At 41.6% G+C, this 18,040-nt stretch overlaps 1 protein-coding gene across 3 annotated transcripts in view; it reads left to right on the forward strand.

Moving 5' to 3' along the window:
- Positions 1–6,369: 6,369 nt before the first annotated feature.
- Positions 6,370–18,040, forward strand: part of GABRR3 (gamma-aminobutyric acid type A receptor subunit rho3) — a 51,434-nt gene continuing 39,763 nt past the window's right edge. The window contains exons 1-2 of one of the 3 annotated variants that reach the window (XM_042866529.1): positions 6,370–6,469; positions 6,618–7,155. The gene's annotated coding sequence lies outside the window, so the exon portion shown is untranslated. The remainder of the gene's footprint in view (positions 6,470–6,617; positions 7,156–18,040) is intronic. The other 2 variants (XM_042866527.1, XM_042866530.1) reach the window with 2 other exon arrangements.

Raw genomic sequence — 18,040 nt, forward strand, 5'->3', positions numbered from 1 at the left:
TAGAGTTTGCTGCTCTGGGTCTGGAGCATTTCTGTATTGGAAACACAAAGTAGCACACTATTTGATGTATCTGTTAGGTCTGGAGTAAATGAACCTCTGAAGAGGATATTTGAAACATATCTGCTAATCTGCCAATTATTTAACTAGTTCATTGTGTCTACAGCAGAAAACTATCTCTTGTGTTTGCATATTACCTATAATTCCATTGTTTGTTCACTCATTCTCAAGCATATGGACATGGTAGCCATTCACTAGGGAGGTCCATAAATCAATTTTAAATTCCATATGTTTAGATGTGGCTTTGCCAAATAAAGGGGTTGTTGAGTTTCAACATGGGCAAAAGACTGATATGTGAAAGACTTTTGTCAAACTTCAGTGATGCTCTTCAAGTTGCACTTCTAAAACTACCCTACCTATCGGGTTTGTCTTTGGTTGGAAGAGCTTTTGGTAATTGGTTCTGTCTCAACTCCCAGAACCGTGCAGTAATAGGAACTGTTGGCAGAACTGGTGGTAAATCTCTGGAGTTTATAGCAACAAAGGAAAAATAAATGAAAACCTTATTCAAAGATGCTCAGAATCAAAGAAAGCAAGCAAGCAGAAAACCAACTCCTGACCCACAATCCAAACCCTTACAGCTTTGGGCCGGGGTTCCCCCTAGCGGGGAAACCATGGGTAATACTGTTGGAACACGTCGAACGAGCAGTTGATCTGACTGCATGCTGAAAGGTAAATCTCCAAGATGTTTTGTTTCTCACTGCCTTGCCAGCAGCCCAAATGTGACAAACAGGAGAGCCAGTGAGACTCCGGGAATGTTTTATTCTCTTGCTGTGTGAACTGAAGACTGTTGGTGTGCTCAAGCTGCTATTCTCCCACTCTGCTGTCCTTCTGTCCTGCAGCAGCTTGCTGTCAGTGTTCACATCCTAGAAATTAATCCTTGCAATTAAAATGAAGAGTAACTATCTGATGCCAGGGTTCAGATGTCATCAAGCTCATGTAGAATTCCATAGATACTGGAATACCTTTCAGAAAGATATTAAGACTGTTGCAAAGATGAAAAAGCAATTTCTTTGGTGTATTGCTGTGATTCCTGGCAACTAATTGGGTGCTGGAGCTCAGGCAGATGGGTACTGTAGGCGCATTCTCTGGTTTAAATGTCAGAGGTGCTGGCTGAGCCTGTTTGCACAGCGATCTGCTGAAGCTCAGTGTCTTTGTGCCATTTTCTCCCACTGGAGGCAGGGTGGGGTTCACTGAAGACATCATCCTGTGTTACCCTTGCCATAAAATCTTCTTTTAAGCGGTAGATAAATGTAACTTCAAAAAAGCTTTAAGGTAGAATGATCTCTGTGTCTTATGCACTTTGAGAAAATTCTGGAGGTTGATTTTGAAGGAAAAACATCCAGAAATAAGTGCTTAAAATGGATGTTAGTGGAGGTACGTGTGCAAATGTGTAAGAGATGGTAGGGTACGCTCAGAGATGCAGGCCTGGAAAGCTGAGCAGTGATGTCTGCAGTCATTTTTCTGTGGAAAGATACCATCGAGCCAGGTTCCATCTGCGGGACTGAGGCCTGATGCAAATTATATGGATGGTCCTTGGGAACCCTGTGTCTGTGCATCATTGTTGTGGGGGACAGACCCGATGGCTCCAGCAGAAACTAAGCTGTCAGCACGGCTCAGATCATAGCCCTTATTCCTCCTGGTCTGGAGCCACGTCACTCCAAGAGACCTCTGCTGAAATAGAGGAAGTAGCACAGAGGGCAGCTGGGCGGTAACCCGGCTCACCTCAGTAAACATCAATTTTTGAAACCTGGGGCTAAATCAGTTTTTAACTATTTTTGTGGTTTATAGGCTGTCCCAATGCTTTCATCTGTGAAAGCATTTGGTTTCTCAGTGATGTCATCTGCTGTTAAATCTGAGCTCTTTTTTGAGGGTGGTGGAAGTTCATTCACCTTTGTTTTAAATGTTCCTTTTATTATTTATAATTGCTCTTTTCTTTTGTTGGAAAGGTGTAATTTCCCCTCTCTGGCTCTAAAGAACTTTCTATCAGTGCTCCCCATTTGATTCATTTCCATTTGCTGATAGAGCAAATTGAAGTCCAAAGAACTACTAATGAGATGTATCAGTTCAAACCACAAGCATGTATCACTCCTGAAGAAAGCTCTTCCAACTGTTGGTCAACACGTTAGCATGTTCCCTTCTTTTTGCAGAAGAGTGGTACAGAAGACCATGGAACTGGCAGATTAAATGCCCAAGTCAGAGCTGATGGCTCCTCCTCGAGGCACTTCTTAGTTCAGTGAAAATCTTCTAACTAGAGCTCATTAATGGGCTTGTTACTAATAGGAAAACAAAACCGAAGGACCTTCAGCTGCTGTCAAACAGTACTGCAGGTCAGTGGTCAGACTGTGTTTCAGTATCTCCTCCTGCCCAGCCTGCTCTTAACCTGTGCAGTCTGGCATATCGCTGCTATTTTTTTCCTGCTGGTGAGTGGTGAAAGAGGAGAGCAAGGAGGGAGGAAGGAGCAGGCTGTGGGAGAGCTGTAAGAGTTGCAGCTGTATGTTTTCAGCAGCACCACACAGCATTGTGCTCCACTCCTTTCCAGGACTCGGCTATTGTGCCAACAAATACAAGCCAGCCTCCCATGTAGGTTTCAGGTGTACTTATCTCCCTTCTGCATTGCTTTCCTCTCATGCAATACCTGGCATCCCCTCTGAGCCCAGTGTGAGTGCACTGTTCTCTCTGTGCATCAATGTTTTACTGACCTGGGGCAGATGGGTGATACCACAGCCGTGGCTGTGAGCTCCAGCCCCACTCTGCTTTCACAAACAGCCATTGTGAATCCATGTATTCTAGTAAGTACCTGTCTGTTTGCATCTAATTGAACAGAGCTGCTTCATCTCCTACAATTACTGTATTAAATTTTAATGGGCCTTTTTGTTCTTCAGTTCTCATTCGTTTATGGAGATGCATGCATCTCTGAGGAAGATTCACCAGTACTGAGAGTCTGTTCTCCACATCTCTCCTATATAAATGCTTCTTGCACATCTGTTCCCTGCTTTGGCACTGGAGCTCAATCTAGAGAAATCTGATTTAAAACAAGGGGCACTGAAAATCGAGTTATAATTTTGAAATCATCCAAAGGAACAGTAGGTGTTACTGTGACATAGGGTGTTATTTATGATGACATTGCTTCTTTTCATAGAAACACAGAACCATTTGTGTTGGAAGGGACCTCAAAGTCCACCCAGCCCCAACTCCATTCCATGGGCAGGGCTGCCCCCCACCAGCTCATGCTGCCCAGGGCCACATTCAAGCCAGCCTTGAGCACCTTTAGGGATGAGGAGTTGCTGGACTAGATATCTATTCATCAGAGTGCAGTGGTCATTCAGCAGGATGTGCAAGATGGATTCGTGCTCTCATTTAAATTACTGCTGAATGATTTAGTGTCTGCAATTGTCAGCCATTAGCTCTGAGGGCAGGGGGTGCTGCTTCAGCACTTTACAGAGAAAAAAAAAAGGTATCTGAGACTGTTATCCATCTCCATGAAATGCATTAAATCAGCATCTCAAACAGAAATACGGTGCTTTAAAGTAATCTGCTGTTATTTTACCTGGGATTATAAAAAGCAAGGAAGGTTTCTCTAAGTCTTTAAGTGGATATGACCTTTTAGATCAACCTCTATATGTTTGGCACTGTGACAAAACCACTTAATTGGCTTGAATGGTCAACATACAACACGCACCAAAATTTTCTCCAATCTTTCTCAAGTGAATTGTCCTGCTATTGAAAAATGAATGGTGTTGTGCACTTGCAGTCACTGCATGTAAGGGTCGAGCAAAGAGTGCACTGGAGAGCACAGACCCCCAGGGCTGCTCCTGCTTTATCCCCAATGCGGAGAGCACCCAGAGCCGCAGTCAGGCCTCCGTCAGCCATCAGGAGCCCCTGACCTCTCCCAGCCTCTGGCTGTTGTTGCATGACTGTCACCAGCAGCGACTGCTGTGCCCTTGCTCTCACCGTGCTGAAATTCCATCCACTTGCTCCAAAGCCCAACTTCTTCATTCATGTCATGAGAATTTCACACCGCTGCGTTGAATGAGTTCGATTGCTGCCTGCACGCTCTCAATTCGGCTGTGGTGGATCCTCTGAGGAGAGCTGAGCGAAAGACGCAGAAATGAATGAGTGTGATCATTTCATTTGAGAAATGATTTCTCTCTGCCCTCCTTTCACAGTCTCTTCCCCTCTAGTGCAGTTTGCTGTAGGCAACCCTGAGCCTAAAAAGTGGTGGAAGGCTGGAGCCTCTCCTTTGCGCTTTCTTTGGCCATGTTCTCTTTGGGTGCAGAACAGGTGGTTGCTGTGTGAGCAGCACCAGGCCTGTGCCCTTGGACCTGGGCAATCTATGTGGTAACAGAACCGAGTTCTCTCAGGCCTCTGTCTCAATCCAGATGGTGAAACAGGGTTTGATTGCTTGGGGCTGATGAGGGCGTAACAGTTGTAGGAATAGTGGGCTGGTGGATTGAATGGGGCTCTTTGTTCACCTCTGATCCCAAAGGCTGTGAGAGGCCTCTTTTACATGGACCATTCAGCCATCACCAGGTAGCAGAGTTGCACTGGGATCAGCATTTGACAGTCTGTGGGGGGTTGCCATGGCAACTGGTGAGATGTAGTGTGCTGAAGGAAAATGCAGCTTCTGGGCTAATTCCTGGGAAGCAAGCAGCGGGTGCCTCCAAAATGTGTCGCTCCAGCTCCAGGTGCTCCCAGAGATACATGGGGGTGTAGATCCAGAAACCTCCTGGGTAACTAAGCTAGCGTGAAGATTTGGTCAGAAGCAGAATTTAGTCTAAAGCATTAATTTGTTCCCAAATACGCTCACTGAAGCTGATCAGAAGCCCCAATCTCTGGCAGCCTGGGGCCCATCTTGAGCCACGGGCCTGGGGTATCAGGCAGCTGCTGTCAAAACCCATGTTGTCGGTGTCATTGATATGCTCCAGAGCACAGGCAATGCATTTCATTACGGAAGTGTTTCCAAAATGAAATTTCATTAGAATATACTGTTTGCAAAGCAAATTAGGATTAAATAGAAAAAGGAAAGATGAAACATCTTGTTCCAGCACAGCCCAAGACCACATTTTAATGGGAACGTTTCTCTTGAAGGAGACAGCCAGCACACTTTGTCAGCACTGCACACCGGTACATGAGCAGTCGCTGTATTAGAGGCAGTTACTGCTTTTTATGTGTTGTTTTCTGTTTGTTTCCTTTTGAATCACGTTTTTTGTTGCTTCGTTCAACAGAATGCATTGTGAAGCACATTGCACTGAACGTGTCGTTATATTAAACTCATTTGCCAAGATTGTTTTTAGAAATATTATATGCTTCAATATCCACAATCACCGTAAATTTCTAAGTGTTTTGTTTTCCTGCACAGCTCAGCTACAGCTGCTTTGCGCTTGCAGAATTTTTTAATTAGTTCTATCTTACTGGTAGGTCAGGTTACTCAGTTTGTGTTGGAGCACTGTCTCTCATCATCAAAAGGTAAAAAAGTAAATTAAAAAATTACATTTATTTACCAGATGCAAATACTCTTCCTATATAGACTACCTCGTTTTTGAATAATGCATTCTAGGCTTTCCTACTATAAGTGGTGCTGGGGCACTTCTGCTCCATCTCATCTCATTTGGACTGTCAGGTAAGCACAGTAACTCTCCCTATCACCTCTCTTTGTTGTTCTTTTATATTCTGCTGCAAATAGCTGTCAGTTCTCGTATTTGCCCATGCAGCACCAGAAGGCTCTGAGCAGCAGGGACGTGAGAGCCTTGGTTGAGCTGGGGAGAAGTTTAGCTTCTCTCTTGCAAAAAAAAAAAAAGAAAAAAGAAAAAAAGAAGAATGTGATGGGCTAAATTTGGGCACCCTTTTCTTGCTGCATCTGAACCTGTACACCTTTCATCCTTTTGGCTGAATTCAGCTGTACCAAGAGAATTCCTAAGGATTTTTGGTCCTGACTGTACGAGTCATCCTAGCTTCAGAGGTTCAACACAAGCCCTGAGGGAATTAAAAATGCATTTCCTCTCTAATAATTGTGATGTTTTCCTGGAGACGGGTTGTGCCAACAAAATCTGTGCTGTTTCTTTCCCTTCCTGATTTCAGATGAGCTACATCGCCCAGATCTGCTATATACAAGTGTAGCTCGACCATACCAATGTGCTATTAAGATTGCAAATCTATGAATAATGCTTGGTGGGGGTGCCAGCTGCCAAAATGACAGTGTGTGCTTATGGAGATAAGCCCCAAGTCTCTGATAAGGCCCACTTTTGAGCTATTTTTGTGTCCCTGTTTATTTCTGATCCTTCTGTTCTCAATGCCATCTATTTACAACTTCATATCACTGCGCTTGACGGTCCTCAAAACAGAATCACTTTTGGTGGAGTCACCATCCCTGGAGGTGTTCAGGAATCGTGTGGCTGTGGCACTGAGGGACGCGGTTAGTGGGCATGGTGGGGATGGGTGGGCGGTTGGACTGAGTGATGTCAGTGGTCTTTTCCAGCCTTAACGATTCTAGGATTCTAAAAATTCATGATCAAGACTTGCAAGGCTGAGTAAGGTTTCCTATTTGTTTAATTCTTTTTTAGGCTTTCTTTTGGATGAACAGATTATTGTTATAAATACTCTACAAACAGCTCACTTTGGCTTTCCGCCTCACCCTTCACCCTACTTCAATTTGGAAACTCTGCGATGTTCAAATCTGACACATTGCCTCTCCATTTTGTCTCTGAAACTGTTACCAGTTGATGGATGCACTGGTTTAAACACTGATTTAAAGACTGATTTAACACTGAATCCTGCAACCAAGATATGTAACATGGGTCAGCTCTTTAAAAGCCAGCAATTGCAGTAAGGAACCAGGATATCCCAGTCACGTTACAGTTTGGTACATTAGGAAAAGCAAGAATGCACCTGATTTCTTATTATAGAACATGGAAAGAAAAACGCTTGCTGTTTGAATGAGATAAGGATTTTTGCTCAGTTCCACTTGAAAAAACATCAGCAGTATTTTTCTAGCCAGAGGGAAATTGCACAGCTTGACATTTTGCTAAACTCCCAGCTTTTAAAGGCACAGAATCTAGAGCTGACACTTAGAATTATTTTGGAGCAGAACCTACAATTATGGTGGGTTTTTGTTGTTGTCGTTGTTGTTTTCTGTAATTTATGTAAGGCTGTTATTCATCTCTCAGGACTGCTAGAAGACACACTATTCTCCTGCGTTAAGAAGTCACTTTGTCCTTAAAAATAAAACACAACCAAGTATTTATTTTAACTACAATTAACGCTTTATCAGTTCCATAACCTAAGGTCAAGCTCAAGTTATCTCTGGTTCTCTCTCGCTATTTTTGTACTATTCACTCTTTGACAAGAGCTGAGAGACCACTGTGGTTCTGTAGCACTTCACTACAGCTCTGGGATTTGAGCCGGTTTATTTCCTAAATTCCTAGATACCACTTTCCTACACACATGTACATTTATGGAACTCCTTCTTATTGTAGCAGCAAACAGAGTTAAATTTAAATCAGTTTATTATTTAATTGGAAAAGATTAATAATGAGGAATTTTGTCTGTTTGTACATATGCGACAACTAAATTCTGGGTTGTTTGCTCTATTGTTCATAAAATGAGCATCATTGGTTCCTTCTGTTAAAAAATAGCTGAATGTATGGCATGCCTGTGTATTTTTACTGGTCTATTAACATTATTTCACTGTTCAATGTCTATGCTGCTAATCTGTGTCACAGACATCCATGTGACGATACTTCTCACCACAGTTGTATCAATTATAAAGTCTCAGCTGTTGAACTTCCTGTTGTACCAAAGTGGGTCCAAAGTTGTACTTTGGATGATATACATCTGATCCATTCTTGATAATATCCTGTTGTTTTCCTAACCTATGTATCTGCTAAATAGGCTTTAGGGCTTGAAGGTAGCAGGGCGATCAACTTGTCGGACTCTTTTGCCTCAATCCCTGGAATTTTTGATCAGTTTTTAGCCATTGGGTCTTGCGTGTGTTTTTCTATCAGAAACAAAAGCACAAAGAATAAGAAACCATCTCTTTGCTGGAATACTCTCACTGCAGTTTTTCGATGCATTTCTATTCTTCAAGATTTTATGAGATGTAAAAGTCAGTACTCTGATGCCGGATTTAATATTCTAGCGATGATCTCTATGAAATGGCACACCAATGCAATTACCTCCTATTTCCAAGGACTAAAGGATCAACTCTGTATTTTTATAGACAAATAGCTTTTAGAATTACTGTTTCATTACTAGGATTGTATAATGCATATTTTCTTGGGACAGCTATAATAAGATTTCAGAGGAAAATGGAATGAGACAATGCAGTTATCACCCGTGATTACTCCTTTTGTTCTTGTCTGAGTCAATTCTGGGGGAAGGGAGAACTTCTTGTTTAGTGTTTCATAAATAATCTCCTGGCTTTAAAGGTAAATTTAATTTTATGACTCCAAGTGGCAGAGAAGCCAGCAGAAAATGATAATTGTGTTCTTAAAATGATGTATCAAACACAGAGGGTTTCAGCTGATATGAATTGCAATGCGCGAGCAAAAAGCTGGTTAAACTGACAGAAGAAGTAATGTACACATTAAAAATAAGTTAATAACCACACTGAATTGTGCAAATGAACACCAGCTTCACAGCAGAGGAAAAGAGGGAGGATGTGTGCATGTCTGGTTTATGCAGAAACATGATGGATGCATATCTATATTACACAGGATGCTCTCATGAGACTCTTAAGTACCTGCAGCAACTTGACTCTAGGTGTCAGAAAACGTGCTCACATGTTAACAGTTTTACAAATATTGCAAATAAGGTGTGAAATGGAAACAGCCTGTGCTAAGGGCTGGTGAAGAAAAGGTTCCAGATTACACCAGGCCAGAATGCTAATGCCAAAATCAGCAACATAAGATTTTCTAATCCCGTTCAATGACTCTGAGACAGCTGGTCACCTCATCTTCACTTTCATCAAAATGAGCCCCCAGACATCGACCTCTCCAAGTACTGCTAATGTTTTTTTCCAGGAAAACTTTCCCATTCCTAAAAAATGCCACTGGACTTTATTTATAATTCTCAGAGACACTTGAGTGTAATACTTGTGTAAGTGCTGGTCCAAAATACTGAACTTCCAATGATATCACTCATCTGGATTGTTGTAATTACTAATAAGTACTGTTTACTGGAGTCTTACGCGCCTCATTGTTCTCCAGATGAGTGAAGTTAGGAGGAACTCATAAACCACGAAAAAGTAGGTTTGGGCTTAGGGCTCACAGCCCTTTGAATCTTAGTTTTGACATAAGGCTTTCCTAGCCTGCTACTTTTGGAGAAAATGGAGCCTTCCATCCTGCTGTCAGAGGATAAAAAGAGAAACTGAACTAAGCACTACTGCCTCCACTGCTGTTAGAGCTCCTGCTGCTGGTGCTCTGCCGTGGTTGCTCAGAACCCACCCAACTTTTTGGAGAACAAACTACCAATGAACACTAGACAACCAGAAAAAAAGGCATTTGAGTGACAGACTAAATGCCAGCATGCGCTATGAATGCTGGTGAGCTGGATAAAGTGTTATCCTACTAGGGAAGGTTATGGGGGGTTGAGACGAGGTGTCCCCTGCAGCAGGTTTGAGAAAATGAGCTGCAGTTTGGCACTCTGGGTTTTTTGGCACTTGATGTTATACTGTTTGGGAAATCAGTGTGTTTTGTGAGTGTAATCCATGGTATACTCTTGGTTTTGCATGAAACTTGGAATCATCATCTCTGAACACTTGTGTAGTACACAAGGATGATGTCTCTTCCATCAGTTTTCACAGCTGAGTCCTTAGAGTCCCGCACCAATCAGTCTCATCTTCTCTTTCCCAGCTTCAGCCAGGATTCAAAGTCACACCTCTTCTGAGCAGTGGAAGATACAGGATTATGGCAGGATGGGGAAAAAAATGGACTGATATTAACTATTACCCTTCTGTAAATTGCCAAATAGTTTGTTTTCATTCTCATCTGCAGCACAGAGTAAATGGAGGTCAACAATTCTCAATTTCTCCTACAATGTATTTGCTGCATACTTGTCTTGTTGCACAGCCTTAGGAGGATAAGACAGTCATAAGATGGAGAACGGTGCACCAAACATTGCAGTGTTTTGGCTGCTGTGGGCATAATCAGTATTTGTCTGTAGGTAAGTGGATACCTTGGGATAAGGTGGAATTTTTCATGTAGAATTCTGTTGATACTAGAGTGTTCTTGTGTTGTGATGTCTTGTTTCTGAGGCATGGAAAGAAGGACCCTATTTACACATGATTTGAGGACAACAGTGCACATTTGTAAGGGACTGTTGGGTGTAGCCAACTGGGTAATGCTGAGGTTGTCTGTACAATGCTGTGATGGCTGTAGAAAGTAAATGTGTGGTGGGCTTTCCAAAGTGACCCACAGGCTCCAGATCTGGAGCCTCCAGACCTAGGTGGGCAATACTTTATAGAAATACTCCCTCAATTTTTGTGGACTGTAGCAAAATTGAACTTCAGTAAATTCTAGGGAAAGTGTAAGAACTACAAAAGCTAAGAAAAATATTGCCTTAAGTTGTAACATCTATTAAACAGGTAGCAAATTGTATTTAATACTGAGCCACTAAGATAGTGAAACTGAAAACTCTCCATCCAGATTAAATTGGATAAAAGTGACACTGTGTGATAAATTTCAGAAAAAAAAAACAAGAATTACTTCATTAATATGTGATTCCTTATAAAGTTCTTTAATATTTAATGCAATTAAATGTTGCTCAGAAAGAATCTGGTGCTTGTCTTAGATAAATAAGAAGAAATGCAAAACAATTTTTGACTTTAGTGCAAATGGAATAAAACTCTTTTTTGTGATCTTAGAATATTTCAATGTAACATCCTGCCTAATGATACACTTTGTATAAGACAGCCTTCAAGCACATAAATCTTTCCTGTCTTTGCCTAAGCAAGAAGAAATCAAATGAGAGTTAGAATGGTTTTGTTTGTTTTAAAATGTTTATCACTCACAGCTGGGAGAAAGATGGGGCTTGAAATTGGGAGCTAGAAAAAGCTGGGAAACATTTTGGGTCCAGGACACAAGGCTGTGTCTCATTTAGGAGAACTGGTGACTAGGAGCTTAGACAAAGGAGAAACGAGTGCATAAGGGTTGCGACTCGGAGATGGAAGCTGTGTGGTTAAGAATAAGTGAGAAGGAATGCCAGTGTATTTTTAGTTGAAACTAGAGCCACCTTTTAAAGTCTAGGGCCGTATTATCCAGTCTCCTCTTACACATCACAAAAACTATGCTGCGGACTTAGCCTTACAATGACAAATGTGTTCATATATGGACTGCTGCAACCTGAGTCTCAATAAAAACTAGAGAAATCATGATGACTTTTAGCAAAATCTGTCCTTAAACTCTAACATCTCTTAAGCAGATAGCAGTGGTGCGTTGCTGAATTGGACTGTTGCATATGCAGTCAGATTTTTTCTCCTATTGTTATCAGCTTCAGAAGAAGCTCCAGAAGATCCTGTTTGTGGCAAGATGGTTATTGCTGGAGAAATAAAGGGTATAACATTGTTATTTCTAATTTCCTAGGCTGAGGAGTTGCGCAGAAATGTTACTATATCTGTGGGTTTGGAATGCCAGGGTAGCTATTCAAATGTGATGCAGAGGAGCTATTTAGGGTAGTAAGAAGCTGATAGCTGCAGTTAACAGCAAGGAATTTTCAGGGTCCCTATGGGTGAAAATTAGTGTGTGCAGAGCAAGCAGAATATTACTAAGCTGTTAACAAACAGAAATTATTAGCAAGTTGTGACTCAGTCAGAACAAAGCATGTGCTGGTACCTGATCCACATTAGCATATCAGCACAGACCTGCTCGTGGTTTCTTCTCCACTAGGCAGAGATGTCTCTGGTTTCCTTGAGCCTGTCTGCACAGGCTTTTTCCTCTTACTCAACAGGTGTCTGTCACTGTTAGCAAAGGACACTTAGAACTCAAATATCCTCTTCAGGAGCTGAGTATAAATGAGATTACAGTTCTCTCCCTGGAAAGGGGATTGACAGCTGTATAGTGTTAGTGCATCTGTCCTGAGTCATAGAGATGCCCCACCAAAGATAAAAGCCCAGCCTGTTGCCTGTAAAAATCACTAGCAAAGTGATTCACTAATTTGCAATTTTTCAGTGTATTATTTTTTTAACTTCTGCATGATTAGAGGATCTATTTCTTGACAAGGAGTGGGGGGACAGAACCTTGTTAGTTACAGCACCTTTTCTAGCTGGCTTTTCAAACTTCCTAAGCCAAAAAACTTTTCCAGCCTTTGCTTTGAGAACTTACACCTACTTCCTCTGGGCTAAGAAAATCTGATTGATCTTCAGACTACATTTGGACAGTGCAGATATTGTTCTCCACCAAAGCATAGCTCATTTTTGTCTGAGCTAGTGACTACGCTCTGATATTGAATTCCTGCTGTCAAGTACCTCATTCTGAAAGGTCAATGGGAAAACATATCTCTGTGGTTCAAAAAGCGTTCAGCAGCTAATGGTATCTTACAGCCCTCTCACGCCAAATGGCTTCAGACTATAGTTCACTCATGGTCTGATAATGGACAAAGGTAAATCTAATTAGAAGACATACTGGCAGTCTGATTGCCTTCATTTTTTCTACCTCATAATAGATAAGAGTATCTAGATGATGATGATAATAATAATAATAATAATAATAACAAATAATTAAAGCCTTCTCAGAACACTTGTCTGGCTGAAGGGCTGAATGTTATAAATGGCTACTCTTCTATCTTTACTGCAGGTTTGCAGCCAGACATGCTCTTCCTTTGTGTAGTAGTTAATGGTTTTAAATGGCATTGGAAAATTTGAAAAACAATTTTCTTGACAGGCTTACTTAGAAAAAAAAAATCTAAACAGCCATAAGCCTAAGACATCCAGTTACACGATCTAAGTTGAGCACCTTCAACTGAAGGAAAGCAGTGTAAAATCTGAATTACCTTTTTCATTATAGCCATCACACAGGGAGAATGGAGTTTGCTTTGCTTGGAAAATCAGTGCCTTTAAGTTCCCAGTGGGGCAAGGCAGGATGTAAGCAGGGAAATAAAGGGCTAGGAAATTTGAGGTTATGAGACACTGTGGGCAGTGGAGTTGTCTGCATTGAATAGGCAACAGGGAGGATGCAAACACTGAATCTTTCAATCCAGTTTTGTAGAAATATGAGATGACAAGTTGTTTAACAAATGGCTGGAGATGCAAAGCAATGCAGGGCTATGGAGATGGGTTAGAGAGAGATGAATTTGGCAGCTAGCAGCATAGAGGTGAAACTACATGGTGAGAGGGCTCCACTGAAAAAACATAACAAGTATGACAGGTAAAACACTGTTGTTGCCTGCAGAAAGAAATAAAAATGTTAAAAAAACAAATATCCACCAAGTTGAAATCTGTAAAGCAGGCAGAATAAAAAGAGAGCAATCATTGACAGACAGGGAAGGAAATGTGGCAGAACAACCAGGTAAAGCAGCTATAGAAATGTCTTCTTTAACTCAGCAAGGAGAGAGACACAGGTGAAATGTACTTGAGGAAAACCAGGAAGAGAGATGTCAGAGAAGACAGGGTCCCATGAGACCTATGGAGACAGCCTGAGGAGATGATCAGCGCTCTTGTCATGGAGGCACCAGCTAATTTACTGACAGTCAGAAAGGTAGAGTGGGAGGAAGGGCAATTTTTCCAAGAAGACAAAGCAATTGAAAGTAATGGAGAGAACACTAGGACCCGAAAAGCAAAGGAAATGAAGGGACAGACTAAAGAGAATGCAAAATGGGCTGCTTTATCTTGAGGTGATGCAAAGATCAAGCTCTTAGCGGAACTGACATTGTTTGCAGAAAATGAAATGTCCTGAAAGCTGGGAGAAACATCTAGCAAATAAAAAATTGCTAGGAAAAAACTGTTCTACTGGGTTTCAAGTGTAACTAGCAATGCTGTAATGTATGGATGCCAGCATGGCCAGACTGTCAGAGGGATATGTCTTCTCTACCATCCCTTACTCCAGTGAGATACTCAAGCCTCCATCTGCTCTTCACATCAAAAAGCAGAAATTTGTGACCTTCCAGGGGGACAGGAGGGAGATGTTTGTAGAAATTTTGCATTTAAAATAAAAGTTTTCTCTTTTTTTTTTTTTTTTTTTTTTTCCTGGTGATGCTGGTATGTAGATCATCCTCTGGTTAGTGGCTACCAGCATTAGTTTCAGGAATTAAGCATCCCTCACCACAGAAAGCATTATTACTATCAGAGCAGGTACCAAGGATACAAACATGTTGCAAAAGGAAATATATCATTCTGTGGTATCCTTCAAATCCTTATATTACAACTTTCATCTAGCTTCTAGCTGAGTTTTGCTTTTTTTCACCTTCTGCTTGTGGCACAGGATTTCTTATAAGGTTCTGTGGGCACCCAAATTTGTCAGAAAGTAACATGGATGTTACCAGCAAAGGCTTTTACTCTTTCAAGAAGAAAGAAAGATAGAAAATGGAATCATTACCTCTCAGTTTTATTTGCCTCACTGTGGCTAAGGACAAGGGTACTAAGAGGATTCAATGTGTTAATTGCAGATTTGTAAAAAAAAAAAAAAAATGCAAAGGGGGCCAGTAGTAGAGATGCCAGACTTCTAATTTCACTGTCTTTCTTCTCCTTGTTAGCTTTTCCTTCTCAGAAAGAATACCTTCCTCTCCAGTGTGACCAGTGCTTCTGTAATTACTGAAGGGTCTTTTTACTGCCAAAGCATCCCCCTTTGCAGTTTAAGGGTGCTGTTTCACAGCTTACACCTGCCTGATCTTTCCGTCTTGCTCCTTCTCCTTCTCTTGACTGCAGCACAGGCTGACTGCAGAAGTGAGGTAGGAGTGTGGAACAGCAATATCTCCCATAGCTTTTCAAAAGCTCAGAACGATTTGTCACTCGTGCACGTAAACATCTGACAGAAACATATGGCAGGAATGAGCAATAGCCCCCTACGCTTGCTCACAGTGGAGCTGACAGGGCTGCTTGATCCGTGGTACAGAAGAAAAGGGAAAAGGAAATACATTTCTTTGAAGCTGGGGGATTAACATTTTCTCAAAGGTGATCTTTGCAAAGCAGCTGCCAATTCCATGTACTTGCTTATGGGGTTCGTCTTTCTCTTAAGATCTTTGCCTCTTCTAGCCACACAGTATAACTATGGCAGGAATCAAAGCAGTGATGTACAATTTCTCCATTGTGTTGTATGTTGTGTTTGAGCTGGTGACCCTACCTTGCTGCTGTGCTGTCTAGTCACTTCTGACTGCCTGCTGTTCAGATGTAGTCTGTATGCCTGTCACCCTTCTTATGTGACTTAGCAAATGTCCAGATTTTTCTGAGCCTTGCTGGATTGGTTATGGTCTCTTTTTTTTTTCTTTTTCCCCCCTACAGTTAATAATGTTCTTCAGTGGTGCTAGGAGAGAGAACCGTGCTGAGATTCAAGCAATATGGGGCATGGCACCTTTACTCTGGCAAGTCTTAACACAGGATTGCCCCAGAGAGTCTTTTTGGGCAGCCCCAACTGGTGGGGAAAGACAAGAGGACCCAGGCAACATCCAGCACCAAAATACCATTCTGCTTCGATTTAGGGCTCCTCTTCTTCCTTCTGGTTATATTTCACATGATAACAGGTTAGTTTATTTTGAGGCTAGTTTTCTTAAAAATACAGAAAGTGTTCAGGGCCATCTAAGCTGGGAGCTACAGGACACAGAGAAAATACCATCTAGGAGTCCAGGGGAAAAAGACATCCAGGAGCTTGAGGGCTGGAATGATCATCTTTTGTGACTGCTACTCTGAGTGATCCTTTGGAGTAGTGGATGGGCTGACTGTTTATATCATTGCATCTTTTCACCTCCATGAACCAACGCATTCTATAGAGCAAATTAAGATCTGATACTCCGTGCATGTGAAATGTAAAAGTATCAGATCCCTTTTCAACAGGTTATTTAGGATGAGCATCTTCTTCATCCTGTTGTGAATAATGCTGAATGAAGAGTTATTCAAGTAAAGATGTCACTCAAAAATAAACTAGTATTTCAGGGGGGTTGTGCTCTATCAACTCCTGGGTCGATCATGTCAGAAGAGACTGCCTTCAGATGACTTTCTTCTCATGTCCACTTGAGTCTGCTGATTCTTCAGCACTGCACATACCTGATATCAACTTGATCATCTTGATTAGAGAAACCATCATGTCAACATAAGAAAATAATAAATACGCTAAAAATTAAGCAGATTAAACAATCATGCAGTCAAAAATAAGTCAAGAACACCATTATAGCTATTTAAGATGTTTTATTCAATCTTTCTGATTCAGACCCTGACCTCCTTCAAGATCCACAGAGTTGCACATCCTGCATCTGTTTTCTATAGTCTGTTCTCAGTGGATACTCTGTGTTGGCTCTTTCTTCATAAGAAAGTTTATATACCTATTGCATCTCACGTTTTCTCATGTTTTCAAGTTTATAAGGTCAAATTTCTCTCTGGTTTCTTGGCAGAAGCCAAGACCGTGTTCTCTGTTCCCTTCATCTGTTGAGATGGCAACAATGTCAATATTTTTTCCTCCCAAATACAAGTTTTTCATGCCTTCCTCATCTCAAAACAGTTGCATAATGCAAATGTTTCATTTCTGGCAAGAGACCACAGTATTATGGAGCTTCTGTACTGTGCAACGCTCCTCTCTGGAAACATTAAAAAAATTCTACTTTTTCAATTCTAAATAGCATGTGAAGTGATGAGTTTCAACATCGACAAGATAAGAACTCACATCTGCAAGAACACCAGGTAAGATCAGCTGGGCTTACCAGAAAATGTAATATTTATGTATGAAAAGCTACAGCCGCACAAACAGAAGGAAATAAAAGTTATGGAGATCATTCTGTGAGTGATAATGGAATGTGAAGAACAAAGCAATTATCTGGCAAAGTCAACAGGGGTTGACTTGATGAAGGGAAAGTCCTGCTTATTAATTTGATGTCCTTCTATAACACGATGACCCACTTTCTGGCCAATCTTGTTTCATATTTTTATTGATGATCTGGATGAAGGAGCAGAGTACATCCTTAGGAAGTTTGCTGATGGGAGGCACTGTTGATTCTCTGAAGGTATGAGAGGGACCCGGATAGACAGACTGGAGTTTGGGACGATCGGAGATGGTGTGAAGTTCAGTGAAGGAAAATGCCAGGTTCTGCACCTGGGATGGAAAATAACAGATGCAGGCACAGACTGGGAGATGAGTGGTGGGACAGCTACTCAATGGAAAGGGATCTGGGGGTGCTGATTGACATAATGAGCCAGCAGTATGCCCTGGAAGTCAAGCTACAAACTGCATTTCAGGATGCATTAAACAATGTATAACCAGCCAGTCAAAAGATGAGATTCTACTGCTATACTTAGTGTTGGTGCACACTGACTTGAGTACTGTGTACTGTTCTGGGCTCTAAAACATGAAAAAGATATTAAGGTTCTTGAAAGTGTGCAGAGGAGGGTTACAGAGCTGGTAAAAGGGCGGGCAGGCATGTCCTGTGAAGAGAGGCTGAGGACACTTGGGCTTGTTTAGACTGGAGAAAGGTGGCTCAGAGGTGACATCATTGCTCTCTACAGCTTCCTGAGGAGTGAAAGCGAAGAGGAAGCTTCTGGTATCTTTTCCCTGGTACCAATTACGAACAAAGCTACCCTAGTGAGGTTCAGGCTGGACATTATAAAAGATTTCTTTGTTGTACAGGTGGTCAAATACAGGAACAGGCTTCCTAGTGAGATGCTCGATGCCTCGTGCTTGTCAGCATTCATGAGGAATTTCAACAATATCCTTAATAGCACACTTTAACTTTTGGTTAGCCCTGAAGTGGTCAAGAAGTTGAACTTATCTTTGTAGGTCCCTTCCACCTGACCTCAATCTCTTCCATTCCATTCCATTCCATTCCATTCCATTCCATTCCATTCCATTCCATTCCA

This window comes from Lagopus leucura, unplaced genomic scaffold (genome assembly GCF_019238085.1).
Source record: "Lagopus leucura isolate 7727_CA_CO unplaced genomic scaffold, USGS_WTPT01 Super-Scaffold_100001, whole genome shotgun sequence".
In the NCBI taxonomy this organism is placed as follows: domain Eukaryota; kingdom Metazoa; phylum Chordata; class Aves; order Galliformes; family Phasianidae; genus Lagopus; species Lagopus leucura.